At 45.3% G+C, this 21,538-nt stretch overlaps 1 protein-coding gene across 2 annotated transcripts in view; it reads left to right on the top strand.

Moving 5' to 3' along the window:
* Positions 1–21,538, top strand: part of Frmd4b (FERM domain containing 4B) — a 338,430-nt gene that overhangs the window by 53,943 nt on the left and 262,949 nt on the right. The window lies entirely within an intron of this gene.

Raw genomic sequence — 21,538 nt, 5'->3', positions numbered from 1 at the left:
CAACCTGTAAACAACTGAGCAGAAACCCCAGTGAGCGGTGGGCCTGTCCCATTAACCATGTGTTGGATAGAACTGGCTTTTATTTTTAATTAGCTTATGTTAGTTGGGCAAAATAATGGGTTACATTGTGATGTTTTCATAGGGGCTCTTATTTTAAAAAATAAATAAGTTTTCTCCCAAATAAAAATCATGCAGGGCCTCTGATAAGGTCATACTATGGAAAGTAAGTCTTCCATATTATTTCTGTCGGTTTTAAAAATAACTGTATGGGTCCACGGTTGGTTAACATTTCTTGCTTTTTATTTTTAGCAGTTGGCAAAGTGATCCATCATTCTTGTTCAACCAGCAGTTTCCAGGTTTCCGCTGTCTTCTTCTCATGAAGTTTCCCAGCATGAAGTTTGGGGAAATGTCCCTTTGGTGACCCTTTACCAACTTGGTCCTTATTTTCCAGCATTTTTTTTTTTTTGTGGATAGGAGGGAAGGCATTTCCACTACAATCCACATTAAGCTTCCCGCTGTCAAATAAGACAGTTCTAATTCTACCATGCAGCTTCATGGACCGAAGGTCTAAAGGTTTGCTTACCTTAGAAGTTATTCTAAAATGTGTGAAGCCAGATGTGGCAGCACATACATCTAACCCTGCTACTACGGGCTGCGACAGAAGGATCAAGAATTCTAGGCTAGTTTGGGCTGCTTGGTGACACACTGTCTCAAATAAGAGGCTGAAATTTGTGTCAGTCCTCAATGGCAGTTTACCTAGCATGTGTAGGGCACGTGCAGGGCTCATTAAGGGCTTTGGTTCTCAGCACTCAAACATGAACAATAAACCCCTGAGTCTCTGGCGAAGGTCTCAGAATTTTTTTCCCACTCCAAAGACCTGCCTGTCACTTTTGTACTGACATGGGTTGGGAACATGGAGGGAAGTCTTCTTTTTGACCCAGGGACTTCCTAAGCTTGCTTGCCTAGTCACAGAGTCCATCCTTTATCCTTTTAATTGCTGGTCCTACCACTCTTGCTATCTTTCTTGAAATTTACTGCCTTGTATACAGTAAAACAAGTATTTCAAGAGGTACCGTTCCATGTCACCTATCAAAGGCAGCTTCACACATCCTGCTTGAAACTGAACACCCCTAGGCTGCTCGCTACAGTGAGGCACATTGGTGTATGTATTCCACTGCCTGGCTGGGGCTCTGCTTTCTCTCTGTATACCAGAGGGTAGAGCTGGTGTTAGATGGGGACTATGTTTATTACAATACCAAATGGAGACCCTCTGAGAGCTATTTTTCAGGATTAGGAGATCACAACAGGGGTTGTTTCACACTGGAACACACTGTTATTTAGGGTCCTTGTGGGAACTACTTGAGGTCATCTCAGGCAGTGGCTCCATGTTTTGACAGTTCCTGGGCAAAAAGTATGCCTCTTGCCCTTTATGTCAGGAAATGCTGATGTAAAGCTTTGTTAGCTGGATGTGATAACATGTGCCTATGATCCATCCTATTAATTGGGAGATTGAGTCAGGAAGATCCCAAGTTCATGGCCAGCCTGGAATACACCGTATAAACATATCTCAAGACAAACAAACATACAAATGAAAGCTTTGATGCTTATGCTCCTGATGGATGGAGCCACTCTGTAGTAAAGATGCTTCCAGAAAAAAAATCTCCACTGTGTGAAATGTTTGCATGAAACTTACATTTTGAAAGAAGACTTTAAAGTCATGTCCCACATCAGAATGCCTTAGTTTTTCTGTCTTTCATCTTTACTGTCCCTCTGCCTGCCTTCCTCCTGTCTTTCTTTCTCTCCCTCTTCCTCCCCCGTCACACTCCCTATTAGTCATCTTCCCAGACTGTACCTGTGGGAGTACTTTGATCATTAAGTGCAGAGCAGACACACTCCAGATGTCTCCAGGGCTATGGCCCACAATTCCCCGTTTACCCAGTTCTGTGATATTCTTAGTTAGGGCCACAGGGAAGCTCCTGGCAGTGACGCTTTCATGAGTGTTTATTTGTGTGTTTATCTGCTCACTCACTCGGTCACTCTTTTGCGGCGTTGGGGATTGAACGTGGGCCCTCACAAACGTGCCCCCCGTGTTTTGTCACTGAGCCACACCTCCAGCCTCTTGAGAATGTTTGATGTTGTCATACTGCCTGCAGCATTTGCCCCCATCCCCTGCCCACCACCCGACAAAGTCTAAAACAATTGAACTTTGGCATTGCAGGAATGCCTTTGAGAATCCTGTGTGCACGAAACAAAGGAGTGGATGTTCCGTGGTTTCGGAGGCCCAGGGTTTTGTTTTTGATTTTGATTTCTCCAAGCAGAGTTGGCTACCAAAAGAATGCATTTATTTAGTTCATTGTGACTTTGTCATGGTTTTATTGAGGGGTGTGTGTGTGTGTGTGTGTGTGTGTGTGTGTGTGTGTGTGTGTGTGTTTGGCTGGGTTTTTGTTTATTTGTTCTTTGAGACAGAGTTTCATTATTCTCGGCTGGCCTGGAATTCACTATGTAGTTCAGGCTGACCTTGAACTCATGGAGATCCACCTGCTTCTGCCTGATGAATGCTTGGATTAGAGGTGTACACTACCAGGCCCGTAGTCAGCATTTTGGGGAAGAAGTTTGCTGTAAGAAATCTAAATTAATGCAGCTTTAACTTAATATCAAAATGGTCTTTATTATATCCTAAATCTGAAAATGAAGTTCGAAGCCCCCATTTGAGAATGATGAGTGGGATGGACTTTCAGCCTCCAAATGTTAGACAGACAATTTTCCCTTACATCTGTGAGAAGTCCAAGAACAGTGTGAGGGATCTCCATTTCCATTGCGTGGAAGACAGGAGGAGACACAGCCAAAAAGCAGAGGTTGTATCTTAACCACTGCTGTTCCGTCCTGACCAAGCAGTTTATTCTTGGAGAAAAAGACTAACAGTTTTCCACTAGCTTCCAACCCTTTGTGGGAACATCCTTTGTCTTCTGCTTAGAATCAGGGAGTGTAGCTCCCAATCCCAATTTAGAAGTTAGATCCCAAACCACCCTTGCTTCTTTAGAAGAATAATTATGGAGGGCGTTGCCAAAAAATGCAAGTTTTCCAACACAAAGAAAGACCCTTTCCCACATTCAACGATGCAGCCACTACAATAAGACATGTGGTCAATGGCGCCCTCTACTCCCAGTTTGGTCACCCTGTGGCCATTTGACCCACAGCAAGTCACTCTGAGACCTCCTCTTGAAACCCGACTAGTCACTTGAAGTCAGACTTGCAAATGGTGTCTTTATTTGAAAAATCTTTTCCCAGTGACTAGCACTACTCAAATGAAAGGACACATTCTGGCGCCTCCTTGCAGACTCAGTCAGGAGCAGGCTGTAGGAAGAAATGTGCATCTCGATCAACCCCCAGACTTGCCTGTGAATGTAAATATGATTTCCATAACGGTCTGCATGATGGTGCCCTCTTGATGAAAGTGCAAGAAGTTGCCTTGGCTTAGCTGAGAAATCGTATTTGCTACTATAAATAATAAACTTGTTTTCTCCGAAAGCAGCCTCTGTGGGGAATACTGATCAGAAATATTCCCATCATTTCGGAGTCTTTAATGTGTTTTGCAGCTGGGTATCTTGAGGGCATCTTTCAACAAATCTATGAACTAGATTTTCTGACTCTGTCCCATGGAGAACTGGGCTATATTGCTATTAATTTGAAGCATGCGCCACAATGAAGCAATTTGGAGAAATTGTAATTGAAACATGGTACTTGACCCTGAGGGGACCATGAAAAAAGAGATTGGCTTTGCTGGCTCCTCATGCATCATTTAGTACCTGCTGCCAACACATCCAAGTCTTGCTTAGACCTTGATAATATACACCCTTCATCCACAGCCAGCTCAGCTGGCCTGTAGAATAGTGGGCCAGCCAGTTCTGTCCGTTCTTTGTGGCCGTCCTTATTTTTTATTTTTTCCATAAGTTGGATTACTCTGATTAATAAGAATCTTGTGACGGAGCAGCTCGCTGTGGGATCCTGGTGAGTAGCCAGCAGACTATCACTAAAGCATCCTTGAGCCATGACGAAAAGACATTAGAAGTGAAGGGAGACTGGTAAACTTCAGTTGTGAATTTAACACTTAACTAGATGATAAACTAGGCTAACAAGGTAGTACCAACTATTGGGACCCTTCCAGAACCTGCGCGATGACATGAGGCCCTTACATCTACGTAAGTTGATTTTGCCGAATCATTTGGAGGATTCTTAAGGACAGTCGTTTGAAGTTTTGTTTACATTCTGAGTTGAACCAAGTCAAGTTCCCCTCCGTGTTTCTCCTCCAGCTGGGGCTGCTCGTTATGTCCATACTTACTTTTCCTCTTTCCTCAAAGTATCAGAACTGGCATATAGCTTCCCAGAATAACTACTGTATTCTCCAGCCTCCCCTGCAAGCCACAGGACTAACTTCCGGCCAGTGAGGTGAGATATATCTAATTCCCGGCTGGGTTTTGACCTTGAAGGGGCTGAGTGACCATGACCACGAATGTCCTTTCTAGTGTGGGAATGTGTGTGTACTTGGTGGGAGTGAGAACAGCTGTTTGTGGTGTAGAGATGGGGGCTGAATGCTAAGGGTGGAGAGGAAACCGTGTGACGGCTGTGAAGTTTCTTTAGCCTATTCGGGCCTAGGCATGCAACCCACACACCCACTTCTGATTGGTCTAGGCTGTTTTGTCTTAGAGTGATTTGTTACAGCACCCAATCCTGATTCTTCCTTGTGGCTCCCTCATTTTATTATTATTAATGTTTGCCCATTTGTATACATGTGTGTGGATGCACATGCCAGGGCATGCGTGTAGAAAACAGAGGACACCTTTGGGACGTCAGTTCTCTCCTTTCACCTTCACTTAGGTTCCACGGGACCACGCAGGTGGCGAGGCTTGTCCATCAACCTCTTGACCTGATGAGCCATCTCACCAGCCCTATGATGCCTTCGTTTTTGAAATTCAGACCGAATAGCTGTTAGACTCTGTGGCAATAAGAGTAAATACTTTGAGTAGAAGTGACAGATCCCTGGGATAAACCAGGCTGACACAGGGGAGCACACTGAGAGGGCGGGACAGGCAGGCAGGCCTTCTGGCTGCTTGGTTCACAAAAGGCTCTGCTTCCTGTATCTCATGCCATCCTCGGTATTAACTTCATTATGGTCCCTAGAGCTAATTTGGCCATTCTGGTTCTGAGCATCACATCCAGGGAGACAGGTGTTTTGTGTGTGTGTGTGTGTGTGTGGTTGCCTCTTAGGAAACAGAAAATTGCCCAGAAGTTTCTCCCTTCACCCATATAGATAGTCCTGTTGGTGTTGCAACAGCCAATATATTAAATAGTATTCCTGACCGTGTTACTGGCAAGGGGAATTAAATTATTGGCTTGCCTCTGGGCTTTCGATGGGATCCATACCTTGGGCCGCAAGGGGGAAGGACTAAGAAGTTAACATCACCAGATACATCAGTTGAGGACATGAATAATAGACAAGCCACCACAATGTCTTTTATCCAAGAAAACATTACAAAAGGGCCTGAAAAAATTGTGAATGAAAAAGGCATATATTGTGGAGTTGCTTCAGGATAGTAGGAAAGCTGCTCACAGGTGTCACAGTGTTAGTTGTCAACATGATACCCCGGGAAGAGGGGAATCTCCTCCATCAAATTGGCCTGTGGGTGTGTCTGAGGGGCATCTTCTTAATTACTAATTGATGAAGGAGGGCCCAACTGACTCTGGGAGATACCATCCCTGAGGAAGCGGACCTGGGCTGCATAGGCAAGATAGCTAAGCAAGCCAGAAAGCAGCATTTTTTTTTGGGGGGGGGGGGTCCGGCTTCAGTTTCTACCTCCAAGTTCCTGCCTAGGCTTTCTTCAATAATAAGCCAAATAAACGCTTTTCTCCTCTAGCTGCTTTTGGTCAGTGCTTTCTCACAGCAACAAAAAGCCAACCGTGACAGCAGGGTATGAACAAAACACAACCGTCCATGAATTGAAAATTGTGTTTCTCCTCATTTTACATGGATTTGAAATTGTCTGTGTTTTTAAACAACTCTAAAGAGAAAAACAATTCAAATCAACAGAAGGAACAGTAGGTGGAGGGGGCTGGAGAGATGCTAAATGGTTAAGAGCACTTGCTGTTCCTGCAGAGGACCTGGGTTTGGTTCCCAGCATCCATGTGGCAGCTCACAACCATCTGGGACCCCAGTTTCAGAGAATCCAAGGCCCTTTTTTGGCCTTTGAGAACACAAGTCACACATGCGGTACCCAGACATGTGTGCAGGAAAAAGTATTCCTACATATAAAATAAAAATAAGTAAACATTAGGTAGAGAAGGTTGGTCCTATTCATGTAAGTGCTGAAACCAGATCGAATGCCCCAGAGCAGTGGCTCTTTATCAGAAACTCCGCCCTGTGCTCAGAATGGCTTAGGCCCTTAGGGAGTCTGTGGTATGACTGGAACTTGTAGGCATAGATTTGGGCCTGGATGACCGGTTTTCTTCACATTGCCTAACTAAGTGTGCAGGTGCCTAGCAGGTTCTGGCTGCTTTGGTTCTTCATTATCAGAGGGGAGCCAATACCCGATCCCCCATTTGGAGAATTTGCAACCGAAAATCCTGGGCTGTCATTCCATCTCCCCATACCTGAAGCAGCCCTGGCCGGGATCCTGTGGTGCTTTTACAAGTTTTTACAAGTGAATCATATTCCACTCCTGGAGCTAGGAGGAGTGGACTGGAACAGAAAGAGATTCAGGCACCCTGGTGGTGATTACCATGTTGATTTCTCTTCAAAACCTGAGGTGGGGTTGGAGAGATGTCTCAGCGGTTAAGAGCACTGGCTGTTCTTCCAGAGGTTCTGAGTTCAATTCCCAGCAACCACATGGTGGCTCACAACCATCTGTAATGAGATCTGATGCCCTCTTCAGGCCATGCAGACACAGCACTGTATACATAATAAATAAATAAATCTTAAAAAAAAAAAAACAAAAACCCTGAGGCATATTCTTTCAATAACCTGTTTGACAGGACAAAAACCAAAAAATTCTGAGACTTGATGACACTTGATGGCAACTAATGGTGGATCTAGAACTGAAGTCGAGGAAACTAGACCTTAAGACCACGTGCTTTGTCCCCACCCAGTGGCACAGCTACACTGTGTCCAGGTCTCTGATACCCGAGTTTCCATGACTTACGGCAAATAGTGAGACTTGCTATTGAAGACCACGTGACGCAGTAGTGACAAGCATGGCTATTTGGAGTCAGAGGGTTTTGGGTCACTGGTAAGTTCAACTGCACTTCATTACAGAGAGGAGGAAAGCTGAACTCAGGAACCAAAGTGGCCTGTCACCTTGGCAGGGCCAGAGTATAGCTCCACCTCTGGCTGACCCAAGAGTCCATGCTCCCACATTCACCAGTGTCTCCGGGATGTGTTAGAGACCCCAGAGAGTTAGACAGGGACACACAAGCAAGGCCCTGGACCCTAGCTTCCACTTTGCTTCAAGAAGCCAACGATGTGTAATGAATGGCAGTCTCCCTGAGTTCTCACTGTTTTCTAAGAGTTCTCTGCTTTCTGTGTAAGCTTTGTTCTGGAAGTTTAAACACATTTTTAAACGGCAAAACAAGTACGGTGATCACGCCTGTGCCCGGAGCAGCTGCAGCAGTTAACTTGTGACCAACCGCACTCTGCCGTTCCCTTGTCCTCCTCTTATTTGGAGTCACGGCTCAGTCACCATATCCTGTCATTTCAGTCGTGAAGTATTTCAGCAAACATCTCTGAAAGATAGACTCTTCTCACAAAGATAATTTTACACATATAAGGATGGAAGAAAAACCCAGGCAATGTTAAACTTTAAGGTCTCTAGTACTATATGCATAAATGATTTATTCAAACAATATGTAGAAAGCATAATAAATATATATATAATGTAACAGATTCATGTTTTTCTGCATATTGTTTGTGTTGTCAAACTATTGGCATTGGGTCAATATGTCTGAAGTCTCTTTCTACTCTGGAAGTTTCTGTACCATTTTTTTTTCTCCTTGCAGTTTAGATATTCCTTCAGTATCTAAATTGGGTTGTTTGGCCTGAAGAATTTCTCACTGTCTGGATTTAGCTAATGCCATCCTCATGGTACGATTCCCTCTGTTCTTCTGTTTGTTGGTTTTTGGTAAGTGGATCCAGGGGTTTAATCAGACTCATATTCAACCTTCCTTTTGGAGACTAATTTGTATGGATGGTGTGTTATTCTCTCAGGAGGTCCATCAGTCTATGGTATCAGCAGACAGAGGTGGGTCCATCATCTCCTTCACGGTTGCCAAATAGTGACATTCTAATTTCAGTTTTATCTTTCCTTCTTCTGTATTAACAGAAATGCTTCCATGATGCTTCTCAATATTTAAAATGTTTGCAAACTTACTTACCTGCTAGCCTCAGTCTCAGGTTTTTGTTTTGTTTTGTTTTGTTTTGTTTTGTTTTGTTTTTCTGAGACAGGGTTTCTCTGTGTAGCTTTGCGCCTTTCCTGGAACTCACTTGGTAGCCCAGGCTGGCCTCGAACTCACAGAGATCCGCCTGCCTCTGCCTCCCAAGTGCTGGGATTAAAGGCGTGTGCCACCACCGCCCGGCAAGTCTCAGGGGTTTTGTATGCGTGTGTACATGTATGTATACATGAGATATATGCTCATGTATACGCAGGTGTACATGTATACCTGTGCATGTGAGGGCCAGAGGGAAACTGCAGGTGCCACCCTCAGGTGCCATCCGCCTTGTTTTTAGAGACAGGGTCTCTCACTGGCTGGAATTCATCAAGTAGGTTAGTCTGGTCAGCTAGGGAGCCCAGGATCTGCCCGTTTCTGCCTCCCCAGTGCTGAGATTACAAGTACACCTGGGTTTGCTTGGGTTTCTCTCACACATGGGCTCTGGGACTAGCACTCAGGTCCTCACACTTGCAAGGCAAGCGCTTACTGACAGCCTCCTAGTTCCTCATTTTATATAAAAGAAAACCCCTTTCCAACTCTCGCCGGTGTAGTAATCAGTCCCAAGAAATGCTTGCTTTATGGCCCCAGGACATTCTGTGCAGAGGAGCACTGACCATGTTGTGATCCTGCCCACAATTCACAGGCCAAGCCAGTGGGTTGCCAAGCTAACCTCTGCGTTCTAGCCGGAGAACGTCTGGCCAGTGTGCTCTTCCCATTCCCATCCAAATAGGGACCGATGGGCAGAGACGATGACAAACAGATCTTAACATCACAATGAGTGGTACCAATCGCGGTGGTGTCTGCTTGTAATCACTGCTCTTGAAAGGCTGAGGCACAAGGATCATGAGTTTAAGCCAGGTCTGAACTACATACAGAGACCATGGCTCAAAAAAAAAAAAAAAAAAAAAATTACTCTGAGCCCCCGCTCTAATCAAATCAGCTAAGCATGTATCCAGTAACCCAGCTTGGTTAGTGCCCTAACCTCAGAATCTAAACAGCAGGGTCTAATTGTAGCAGTTGCCCCAGTTGGGTGAGTGAGGAAAATAAACTTTCACATTTCCAAATGCATCAGTGAGGCTCTGCCTGTTTGCCATGTCCTCCCTCTTCCTTCAGAGCCCTGTTCCGGCAGCCTGCCTCCTGTGCAGGCTGCTTGGGGTTTTCTGCAGTACCCTAAGTTTTCTCTCCTATGTAGAGCTCTAGTAGGAAGCGTTCCAAAGCTGCTCTCACAAAGCAGGTCAGTTATTTCTTTATGAGGAGAGCCCCCTCCGGACACGTTTTCTTGCCCTTCCAACTCATGCTTCATTCATGAGCCAATATTTGCTTCGGGGGTTTCCTCGGAATCATGGCCACTAAATTTGTAGGGGGATGTCTGTTCAGATAAATATAAGTAGAATATTTTGTGAAGGAGCCAAGGGTGAGGCGAGATGCTGTCACGTTGAAAGCCCAGCCCAGTCCCACCTCTTTCAGGGATTGTCTTTTCAAGCCACCACTCAACCTAAACAGGGTTCTCGCTTCTTAGCTGTGGGCTGAAGGGCATCCTGACCCCCAGACTCCTTATGGGAAGAAGGCACAGTTTAAAAGGTATTTGTGTCATGCCTCAGATGTCATGCAAAGAAAAGCATTTTGGCAATGAATCTTAAAGACTAGTATGGGGGGGGGGATCCTTCCTCTTCTGTGCTCTTCCGTGGACCGGAAGTATGAGAAATCCTTAAACTACATCTGGAAGGGCAAGGCCTACCCTAGGCTGTCTGTTAGCAGCCCTTGGCCAAGGCTTATGTGTCAGACTGTGATTTCACTTATATGTTCTAGGTTAGGTATAACTTAATGGTGAAAGAAATTCAGTTTCCCTGGGGTGACAAGAGTGGATGGAACAGGAAGAGGACCTTTGTGGACTGACAGTCTTATTCTAGATCTGAATACAGGTGTAGATGTCAGCACTCACCAAAATGTATTATATGCGACTTAGGTTTTGTTGTCAAAATAAAAATGGCAATGCTGTCAGTTTGCTGTGAAGTTGAATCCCAGGGAAGCAGGACAAAGGGTGAGGGACAGAGCGGTGAGCAGGGAAGGCAAGGTGGTGACTACAGGCCTGTGTGTTATGTGTAAGGAAACCCGCCATTACTTAGTGACAAGCTGATGGCGTGATGTCAGAAAGATACCTTAGGAGGTGGCTTTGTGAACTCAGTGTGCTCTGAAGAGTGCTGGGGGTGGGGGTGGGAGGGTGGATCAGTACTTACCTGTCATTTCTTCAGAGGCTAGGAGGAGTCACCTGTTGGAGGTAATTCTGAGGCCATGATGACCTATCTGGCTGTGCAGCTGTGGGAATTTTGCAAGACATTATTAGAGTTCCTCAGGCCAGAGGCAAAACCTGTGCTCAGATCCAGGATGGAACACACCTGCCTCAGGTGTGGGCTCTGGCAGGGCTGTGCTGTGGCTAAGGGTAAACCTTGCAAAGCCAGAATGGCTTCGCCACAGTCTAGTCTCCACCACTCACAAGTTAAGCCTCTCCGAGACAGTGACCTAACCTGTCTAAACCACAGTCTGCCTAGATCTGACTGAGGGGGCCCCGGGCGGGGCCTTCCTCGGAGGAGGTTGTCTCTAGACAGTTCTCATGTGCACTACCAAACTCACTAGGGTGTCTAGCCACCCTTTTGAAGACAGAACAGGCCAGACACTCTTGAGGGAGGGCAAACCGACCCAGGAGGGCGCTTCATGACTGAAGGATCAAACTATGGATAAGTTTGCAGCTTCCTAGTCCATCTGTGGGAAGTACCAAGGTCTAGTCACACTATGTGTCAAGAGGGCTCCCCGTGAGGTTGGAACCCAGTCACTCCCAAAGGCGACCTGCATCGGAATGAATGCACCGTGTTGGCGCTTCCTTTCCTTGGCTCAGCTCTTCGGTCTACCTATGTTATAGGAGATTATGTCCCCAAACATACTTCCCCTTAACTCTTTGTGTCAGAGAAAAGCCAACCTAAGGGCATCACCTGTCACCGAGAGATGAGGAGGGTGAATCGAGGTAATAGAGATAAAGCCTAGGAGCGGTACATAGTCCTCAGGCAGCGTGAACTAAGGCAAGCAATCAGCTTGACTTTTCCATGCAGATCACCTGTAAGAAGGAAGAAAGATGGCTGTCACATTTATTTTCCAAATGAGACATTTTAAGGACACCTTTGTGTGTGTGTTTAAGATGTGTGTACTTATGTATGTACGTGTGCTTAAGATGTGTGTATGTGAATGTGCATGAACATGGGCACATGTGAGCCATCTTGCAAACATGGAGGACAAAGACAACCTCTGGTGTCGCTCCTTGTCTGAAGCAGTCTTTTTATTGTTCACTGCTATGTTTTCCAGGCTGACTGGCCTGCTAGCTCCTGGAGACTCGCCCGTCTCCACCCCCACCCCCCCATCTCTCACTAGGAACACTGGGATTTTGAACACATGCTACCACTTCAGCTTTGCGTGGGTTCTGGGGTACCACATGCCACCATGCATGCCAATCACTCCACACATTGAACCATCTCCCCAGCTCCTAAATGAGAAACTTCTGAGAGTGCAGATAGACAATATGTAAAAACTGTGGCTGTTCCGGAAAATCAGATTGTACTATAACCAATAGTTTGGGTTTTCAGAAGAACAGGAGTCCTCTATACAAAGGAGGTCACAGCCCAAATACTATATAAAAACAACACAACAACCTTCAATCTGCTTTACAATTTCATATTTTTGCATTCTCCTTTCTTTTATGTATGTGTAAATGTATGTGTGTGTGTTATATACCTCTCTCTCTCTTTCTCTCTCTCTCTCTCTCTCTCTCTCTCTCTCTCTCTCTCTCTCTCTCTCTCTCTCTCTCTCTCTCTGTGTAGGCCAGAGGTCAACCATGAATATCATTTCCTAGGTACTGTCTACCTTGTTTTATGAAACATGGTCTCTCACTGGCCTGGAGTTTACCAAGGAAGCTGAGATGATTGACTAGCGAGACCCAAGGTTCTGCCCTCCTCTTCCTCATCAACATCGGGATATATGCCATCGTGCCTAGCTTCTCGATGTATGTTCTCAGGACTTGAACTCAAGGTCTCCCACCAGCAAATGTTTTTACCTAACAAACTTCTCCCTAGTTCCTGTATTCTCTTTTCTGAAGTCAGGGTCTAGTCTGCGATGTGCTGTTTTATTTCTTGACAGAGATAGTATGAAAATTAAACTTTGTGACAGAGTGATGAAATTGTCACTTACAGAGAACAAACACAGGGTACCACATAGAGAGATCCTTTAAAGATAAACACGATGAAATACTACTTTAACTTTCTATAGAGGAAAAAAACCCTGAATTTTGAGAGTAAACATTTCAGAAATCAAAAGACCATACCTCAAAGTGATTCATTTCTAAGACTATTAAAGTAACTGTCTAGACCACACCGAGTGGGAGCAGTCATTTCTCACACTCTTTCCCAGGTAGACATGGAAGAACTTCACCCATCCTCTAACCTGGTGGTCACTGGCCACAGATTTTGTGTATCTTCAGAGAACTGATCCTTAGGCTAGGAGGCAGTAGAGGGTCTGGGGCAGTGGCCAGCCGACTGTGGTCCATCAGCACTCTGGCTGGTCCTGACCTACTCTTTTGCATGACTCTCCCAGCATTGGCAGCATGGTGGCAGAGCATGAGTGGTTGTGACAGATCACACAGCCTACAAAGCTACAAAAGGTCTCTGGGTTGTCATTGACAAAGTTTGCAAACATACAGGCCTGGAGGAACCAGTTTCTAAAAGCTCACCAGAAGATTCTGGTGTGTGCTCAGAGTTGGTGTGTGCTCAGAAGACAGCGTGTGTGTGTTCTGTTTACATGAACAATAAGCAAAGAGGCGTTGAGGGGTAAGTGCTTTGCCCAGGGTTCAAAAGCCAAAGCTGCAATGAGAAATGCCTGGCCCTCCACCTCTCAGCCTCTTAGCACGTCCCTCTGTTTCTGTAGCAATGCCACTGGCTTCTGGGGAGACAGCCTCTCCGCTTGACCAGCATGGAGCCTGCTGACAGCAGTCAGTCTGCCGGCCAATGGCATTTTACGATGAATAATACAGCACGTTGGCTTGTCATCTGGCACTGTAAATCTCAGGCATGCCAGCACGTCTTCCCTTTGTCGTAGCACCATCTGGACATAAAACTGTGTGGAATTTCCAACAAAGGGTGTTTGATGGACATGCATGATGGAAATCTCTGCAGAGAAAGGCTAGAGGAGAGCGAAAGCATCCATATGTCTTGATAGAGGATCATGGACTCCCTTGTTTATCATTCTACAAACGTTTACTGGAACTTTACTGTGAGCCAAGAACAAGGACAGGCACCAAGCATGTCCTCATGCACCCTATAATTTGATGAAGAAAGCCACAGTAAATAGTAATATCTATTGGATAACTAAATAGATGAGTTGATGAGAGAAAGATGGTTGTGACTGCCATGAGTTATTTTTTTAAGATTTATTTATTTATTATGTATACAACATTCTGCCTCCATGTATCCTTGCATGCCAGAAGAGGGCACCAGATCTCATAGATGGCTGTGAGTCACCATGTGGGTGCTGGGAATTGAACTCAGGACCCCTGGGAGAGCAGTCAATGCTTTTAACCTCTGAGCCATCTCTTCAGCCCCAACTGCCATGAGTTATTACAGATAGGTACAATATAATGGTGACACACACAGGCAACAATTACCAAGTGCCTGCTGTGCCCCAGATGATCTTTTTCATGTTTTACTTGTACTGACACATTTTATATCCGCAACAGGCCTGTGGAGGTCAGTACTATTTTAATCTTCACTTTACACAGGGGAGAATGAATTGGTTAATTGGCATGTCCTGCATCACAGGAGTGAGAAGTAATAAAACCAGAGTTTAAATATACAATGAGCACTCTGTGTGCATGAGCTCTGAATTCTTGCATGCAATTAAATACACAACAAATATATTGAAAAAATATCACATCTATACTCCGTATGTGTATGGACTTTTGTTCTGGTCATCCTTCCTTGAACAATACATCACCAAGCTGTATCTGTAGCCACAACACTACATGGAGTAATGAACAATCTAGAGAGGATTGAAGAGGTAGAATCAAGTCAGGTTCAGTGATACATGCTTGCACTTGGAGAAACTGAGGCAGGAGAATCACTTGAGCTAAGGCATTTCAGACCAGCTTAGCTAACACAATCAGAATGTGTCTAAATGAATAAGTGAAAAGTGTGTGTGGCCTACATGTAAAGACTATGCTATTTTTTAAAATAATGCATTTAGCATAGGACTTCGGTCTTACAAGTTCTAAGAACCAGTCCCTAGAGACACTGAAGGACAACAGTGCAGATCACGTGGGTTTGTGTTTCGTGGCCCAGCAGGGGGATGCTGCTCTCACAACCTGTGTCTAAACTACCCTTCTCTCTTTCACAGTGGCTGGCTCATGCACACACTTCATAAACATAGTGCTAAATTGTGAAAGAGTGAATTAATTAAAACATGTATCCATCTATACCTATGTCTTCTTATGAATAATACCTGCTATACAATGAACTGCATTGGGTCCTGCCTTACCTGTCCTCATCATTTTTCCTTCTCGAGTGTTTGAGCTACCGCCAGCCAGCTCACACTGCCGTACCCTAACACAAAGATGAAATGCAATCGTTAGACTGAGCTCATTAAATCAGTTCAATGATTCTGAAGGAGAACCAGGGATCCATAATTTACTAAAATGTTTGAAGAATTAGTATGCAGCGAGAATAATAAAAATATGAAGCAAAACTTATACAGGATTGCTACAAGAAAAAGAGCCATCGATCATAAGCACAGAAGTGCCAAAGATGGCTTTATGGGGTGTCTTCTTGGCACGGATACACTGTACAGACGTGTGCGTGTTAAGGAAGAAGTTAAGCTCAGCTAAGCTGACTTGAAGTATGGAGAAATGTCTGTGTGCCGTAAAGCTTTGTGAGTGTCATCTTCATCTGGTCCCTTCCACTTTTTGTTTGAGACAGAGTCTCTCACTGGCCTGGAACTTTGGGTAGCAGGCCACAGTCTGGCCCACAAGCCTTCGGGGATCTGCCTTTCTCAGCTGGGAATCTGGCCATTGTTGCAAGCCTGGGTCTCCTACACCAGATTTTCAGGTGGTTTCTGGGGACTGAACCCATGTCCTTCCATTTGCAAGGGGAGTGCTTTACTGACTGAGCCTAGCATCCTCAGATTCTTCTGAGGCTACTCCAGGGAGAACTGGCAGGCAGGTGCTCTTCAAACCAATTTCAAGGATATCCTTGTGAATGTGAAGCTTCGCATTTTGAAAGAAGTTATATGGCTTTTAGCGCCACACTCATTTCCAGACAGCCAGAGTAGAAATCCGTCAAGCAGAGCCTCCGGTCACCACGATGTTTCTCTAGGCCATGTTTAAATGTTAATGGCAACTTTGGGCCTCTCAGTAATTAATACCCTGCAGGTAACCATGCATTTGTTCAGCTCTTGGGATGTTGAATACATGTGAGATGAAAGGGGAGAATATTCGCTGGCTATATACTTTTTGAAGTTTTCAGAGCTCTTTTATATCATTAATCAGCCCAGCAAATGCCCACCTCCTTGTTCAACCTTCATATGTGGAAGGAACATCATAGTCCTTCCTCACTGTTGAGCTGACTCCTAAGTGGGGGCCCGGGTTAAACGCTTTCTTTAATCCCAGCTGAGGTTAGCCCGCCCTCTGTTTGCCCACTTTCCCTGGGTTTCCACAGACTAGCCTGCACAGTCACCGCAGGACACTGTGTATTATCAAGTTGTCCTCCTAATTTTCTCTTAGATACTCAGCATGTGTGTGGCCTAGTGAAGACGTCCAATAAATAGCTGTAGGGTGAATAGTGTATCTGCAGACCAATGAGCTCTCTTTGAAGTCATCCAAGCAGGCTTTCTGGCATTCTGTGGTGTGAGTTGAACTGTCTTGGTTTGACTTCTTAAGGGAAAGAAATAAAGCCTGAAACAATGTGTTGGTGCTGGAAGTTCATTTGGGAGGAGATTCCCTAACAGCATGGCAGAGAGGTGAAGAGAAAATGAGAAGGGAAAAGATGGTCTTCCACAGCGCTGGCCATCCTCTATGCCAGGACCCCAAGGCCTATAGGCTAGGCCACTTAGCCACTACTTCCCCACTCTCATGATGCCCTGAGGATGCTACCTGCCTCAACCCATACTGGAAGTGGAGAAGCCAAGAGACACTGGATGAAGCTAAGACTGAAGTCAAGGAGATATGAGCAAGTCACCCTCCCATAACAAACACCTCATAGAAAAGAACTTATAGAGAGGAAAAAGTTACTTTGGCTCACCATTTAGAGGTTTGAGTTATAATTATTGGCTCCGTTGCTTTGGGCCGGTGGCAGGAAATCATATCAAGAATGCATGGCAGAGGAATGTTATGCACCTTATGGCCAGGAAGCAAAAACAGGGGAAGAAGAAGGGGCTAGGGTCCCATTGCCCCCTTCGAGAACACGTCCCCAATGACCAGAAGGCCTCCTGTTCAGCCCCACCTCGGGAAGGTTGTACACCCCTCCTCCACAGCACCACGCTGGGGAGCAAACCTTTATCCCATGTGCTTTGGGGAGACACTCTTGACCCGAGCTAGAGCAGGAAAGCACTACACATAGGTGCTGCCGAAGCAGGAAACACCCCCAAGGCACTTCCTGCCTTCCTCGACTTTGCAAGCTGTGCTTTGCAAGGATTAAGTTGTGTTCTGGGGAGGTTTATTTCCAATATGTTTTAATATACAAAGAAAAACACCCATCCTATCACTAAGGAACATGAAATAAGGGGCGACGTGACTCCAGACTTTAACCTTGCCGCCTTGGCCTTGGTCCCATTTTAGGGGACAGTGCAAAGAAACCACTCTGAGTTGTTGTGTTTGGTGTCTGGTCAAAGGCTGGCAGAGCCACTGCTGCTACCCATGTAGACTGGCATCCCCTTTGTTCTGCTCTTCTCTTCAATAGCTCCTGGTTTCTTTGTCGTGTTAGCGCGAAAGTAAGGTGTGCTTAGGGACTCAGAAAGTACAACCAAGAGCTATAAAGTAAAATAAAACGAAAGCCATTCATAGATTCCTCGCAAGATGCAGCCATGAGACTCTTTACATATTCCTTCCCAGAGCTTTGTTCGGGCAGTCGTAAACCAGAGTCACCATATTCACACTATTGGTAACAATTGTACTGACGGTGGACACTCTCTATTTGGTAAATATGAGAATGTCGCTCTCTTGCTTCCTTTGTTCTTTTTTTTTTTTAAAGATTTATTTACTTATTATGTATACAGGAGAGGGTGCCAGATCTCATTACAGATGGTTGTGAGCCACCATGTGGGTGCTAGGAATCGAACTCAGGACCTCTGCAAGAGCAGTCAGTGCTCTTAACCTCTGAGCCATCTCTCCAGCCCCCGCTTCCTTTGTTCTTTAATTAATGGTTTTGTAATATTAAGCCTAACTTTCTGGGATTATAAAAGTACTACATGGAGAAACATACATACCATACTCACATGTATATATGCACGTGTGTGTGTATATATGTATATATAATATATGCTTGTCTATGTTTATGTGTCCATGTAAATTTGATCACTCAGAAAGAATTTCTATCCTCTAGCGCTTCATCCAGGAAACTTTTTTTTCTCAAGGCCAGAGAGTGAGTATTTTCAGCTTTGTGCACCACATGGTCTCATGACCACTCAGCTCTGCTCTTGTGGTGAACAAGTTACCACAGACAACATGTAAGAAAATGATTATGGTTGTGTTCCAAAGGCTTTATTTAGCTATCCCAGGGACTGCAGTCTTCTGACCCTTGCTCTCAGTGTGGACACTAGGAGCCATACTTCCAGAAATGCATGTGTTTTTCCCCAACAAAGATGGAATTATATTCTACATGCTCTACCTCGCATAGTTAAATATTTATTGGTGTCTGTGACGTGCCAGCTCATACATGGTGGAGAAGACAATAGTGAAAGTGACAAATAAGGTCCCTGCTTTTGGGGCGTTCACTGCAGAGGATTGCAATTAGCATAATGTGTGCTTGGAAAGTAATGGGGGCAGTAGTGGAGGAAAACAAGCATTCCAGTCCAGCATAGCTTGTGTGACCAATCCTCCATTTATTGGCATTTAATTTCCCTAACTGTTTCTGAAGCAGACTCCATTCTCATAAATGTTCTTGGGCCTAAATCTTCACACACACACACACACACACACACACACACACACACACACACACACACACACACTATTCTTTTCTTCTTAGTATGAATCCCTTGCAGTAGCCAAGTCCAAGAACTCATATTTTCACCTAGCCTGCTCACTCTCCTTACTTCTTTTGTGCAAATACATTGACTTTGATAAATGGACAGAGTGAAAGGAAAGTGTCATTAGTCTAAGTCGTGATACAGAAATGGTGAGGTAGAGACTCATTTGTGGGAGTAGGGACGTGGTTTCTGATGTTTTTGTCTCCAGGGGCTTCCTGTGACTTGATCCCTAAATAATCGTTAGAAAAAAATCTCACAAGTTCCTTAGAGGCAGCCCACACCAGCTATTAACTGCCTTCACTGTGTGCCAGAGACTGCGAAACCCTTCATGTGCACAATCGGAGTGGAGCCTCAGAGTAAAAAGTAACCGATGGGAAGTGACTCTGACCAAAGCCTGGAAACAAAATGTATCTGAGACGCTACAAGAGTCAGATGATGGCGGAGACTGATCACTGACCAAGTCTGCAACCTAGCACAGCAGCCTCAAGTCCGCAGCCCTGCCAGCTGCTTGCTTTGGCTTGAGTGGCGTGGGTCAGCACCATTGTAAGCTTATTGACTTAGAGACATTTAAAAATCTATGGGTGTTGCATGAACTCCACTGAAGACATGAGGGAAATTAAAGTCCCCAGACACCCTGGAGTTCCGTTCTCACTTGTGGACAGCTGGTTAGATCAGAGGGTAGCCCCTTACCGGGAGGATGCTGAAGACCAGTCAGAAATGTATCAGTGGTTGTTGTCGACAGCACAGGGAGCTGTGAGGAGGAAGCAGTGTTTGACTGCACTGCGGATCCACTTCTCTCCTTTATTTGCTCGCCTTGGTTTGTGGCTCTGCTACTAGTCCCTGGGCATTAGGATGAGGCTGAGGAGAAAAGACAGACTTGGGTCCAGCCCAACACCATCATTCAGCACGGGACATCCTGGGTGACATGGGTTGAGTGCATGGCCCCTGTACCCACAGAAGCAAGTTGAGAGGGTCCCTGAGGCACTAAAGCATGTGATGGGAGCATTTAACTAAATGCTGCAATGGAAGATTCTGCCTGAATAGCTTTTCAAAAGACTTAGACCTCTAAATGCCTCTTGCCAAGCTCGCCTCCTCCCTGAGACACCTCAGCTGCCTGCATCTTCAGCCAACTCTCCCATCTGCAGACTTCTGGAACGGTGTTGTCCGGGATGGGAGTCAGTGGTAACATACAGCTACTGAACATGTGAACTGTGGCTAGACCAAACTAGGAGATAGTACAAGTGTCAGTACATCCTGATTTCAAAGGCTCACACACAAAATGGAATCAAAATAATACCTCAGTAAAGGTAGTATACTGCCCAGAGGTTAAAATAGTAATAGTCTGACTATACTGGTGTCTTAGTTAGGGTTTCTATTGCTGTGATAAAAACACCATGACCAAAAAAAGCAAGGTGGGAGGACAGGGTTTATGTGGCTTATACTTCAGCATTGCTGTTCAGCATAGAAGGAAGGCAGAACAGGAATTCAAACAGGGCAGGATCCTGGAGGCAAGAGCTGATGCAGAGGCCATGGAGGGGTGCTGCTTACTGGCTTGCTTCCCTTAGCTTTGCTCAGCTTCCTTTCTTAAAGAACCCAAGACCACCAGCCCAGGGATGGCACCACCCACATGGACAGGGCCCTCCCTCATTGATCACTGATTGAGAAAATGCCTCCCAGCTGGATCTCATGGAGGCATTTCCTCAACTGAGGCTCCTTCCTCTCTGATGACTGTAGCTTGTGTCAAGTTGACACACATCCAGCCAGTACACTTGGATTGTCTGTGTTTCATGTTTATGCCTGTGGAGATTGCATACTCACATGTGTCTGCTTGTGTGTGGAGGCCAGAGGTCAATGCTGGATGTCATTCCCTGGGTGCTGGTCACTTTGTCTTTTGAGACAGGGTCTTTCTCTGGCTTGAAGCTCACCAAGTAGGCTGTATTGACTGACCAGTAAGTCCCAGAAATCTGTCTGTCCCCACTCCCCCAGGGCTAGGATTGCAAGTGCATGCCGGGTCTTTTAATGTGGGTATCCAATCCAGGTTCTCATGCTTGCACAAACACTTTCCTGATTACGCTATCACTCCTGTCCAGGTGAAATACATTAATAAACTTACACTATGTGTTTCTGTTCTCTTTGACTGGTGTGCCTGCTACAAAGGTGCATGTTGTACACACTGTCATATATACTTGTAGCTCGTGTTTTCTTAGGGTCTTAGACAGTTTTGCTGTGCCTCCCCGTGGCTTTGACATCTTGCTGCTTTAAATTCTCTGGGCACAAAGCAGAACTAATGTTTCCTCACTTCTGTTCCATCATTATCTGCCTGAGTGACCCCTTCTGTACCAGAGATCCAGCATGTATTTGATAATGATCCTTTCATTCACTTCACAAATACACAGTGAGCCTGACTTTGTGTCGGACTTGCCTGAGAACCTGGACTTCACCTCAGAGCTTGGCACAGCCAACAGAGCAGGCGTGATTAGCTCTCCTTTACAGATAAGGAAATTGATAGAAAGTCAAAGTGACTTGTTCAAGGTCACCCCCCAGGTGAGTGGCAGGAAACGGAATTTCAGCAGTCTTGTTTAGCCTCGAGTCATGTGGACTTTCTCCTTAAGTGTGCTAAGCTGCTTGTGAATCCTTCACCTCCACCCAACTGCTCTCTAAATACTCTCTTTTATTGGTGTGTGCACACTTATTACAATGCTTAATAGTCCATCCTTCCCACTAGACATCAAGTGAGAACCGAGATTATTTCCCTCCTGATTTCTGGCATCCCCAGGCCTCGCGCATGCCT

This window comes from Peromyscus maniculatus, chromosome 3 (assembly GCF_049852395.1).
Source record: "Peromyscus maniculatus bairdii isolate BWxNUB_F1_BW_parent chromosome 3, HU_Pman_BW_mat_3.1, whole genome shotgun sequence".
Classification (NCBI taxonomy): domain Eukaryota; kingdom Metazoa; phylum Chordata; class Mammalia; order Rodentia; family Cricetidae; genus Peromyscus; species Peromyscus maniculatus.
The sequence above is the reverse complement of the archived record's forward strand: the minus strand, read 5'-3'. Positions and strand labels throughout refer to the sequence as shown.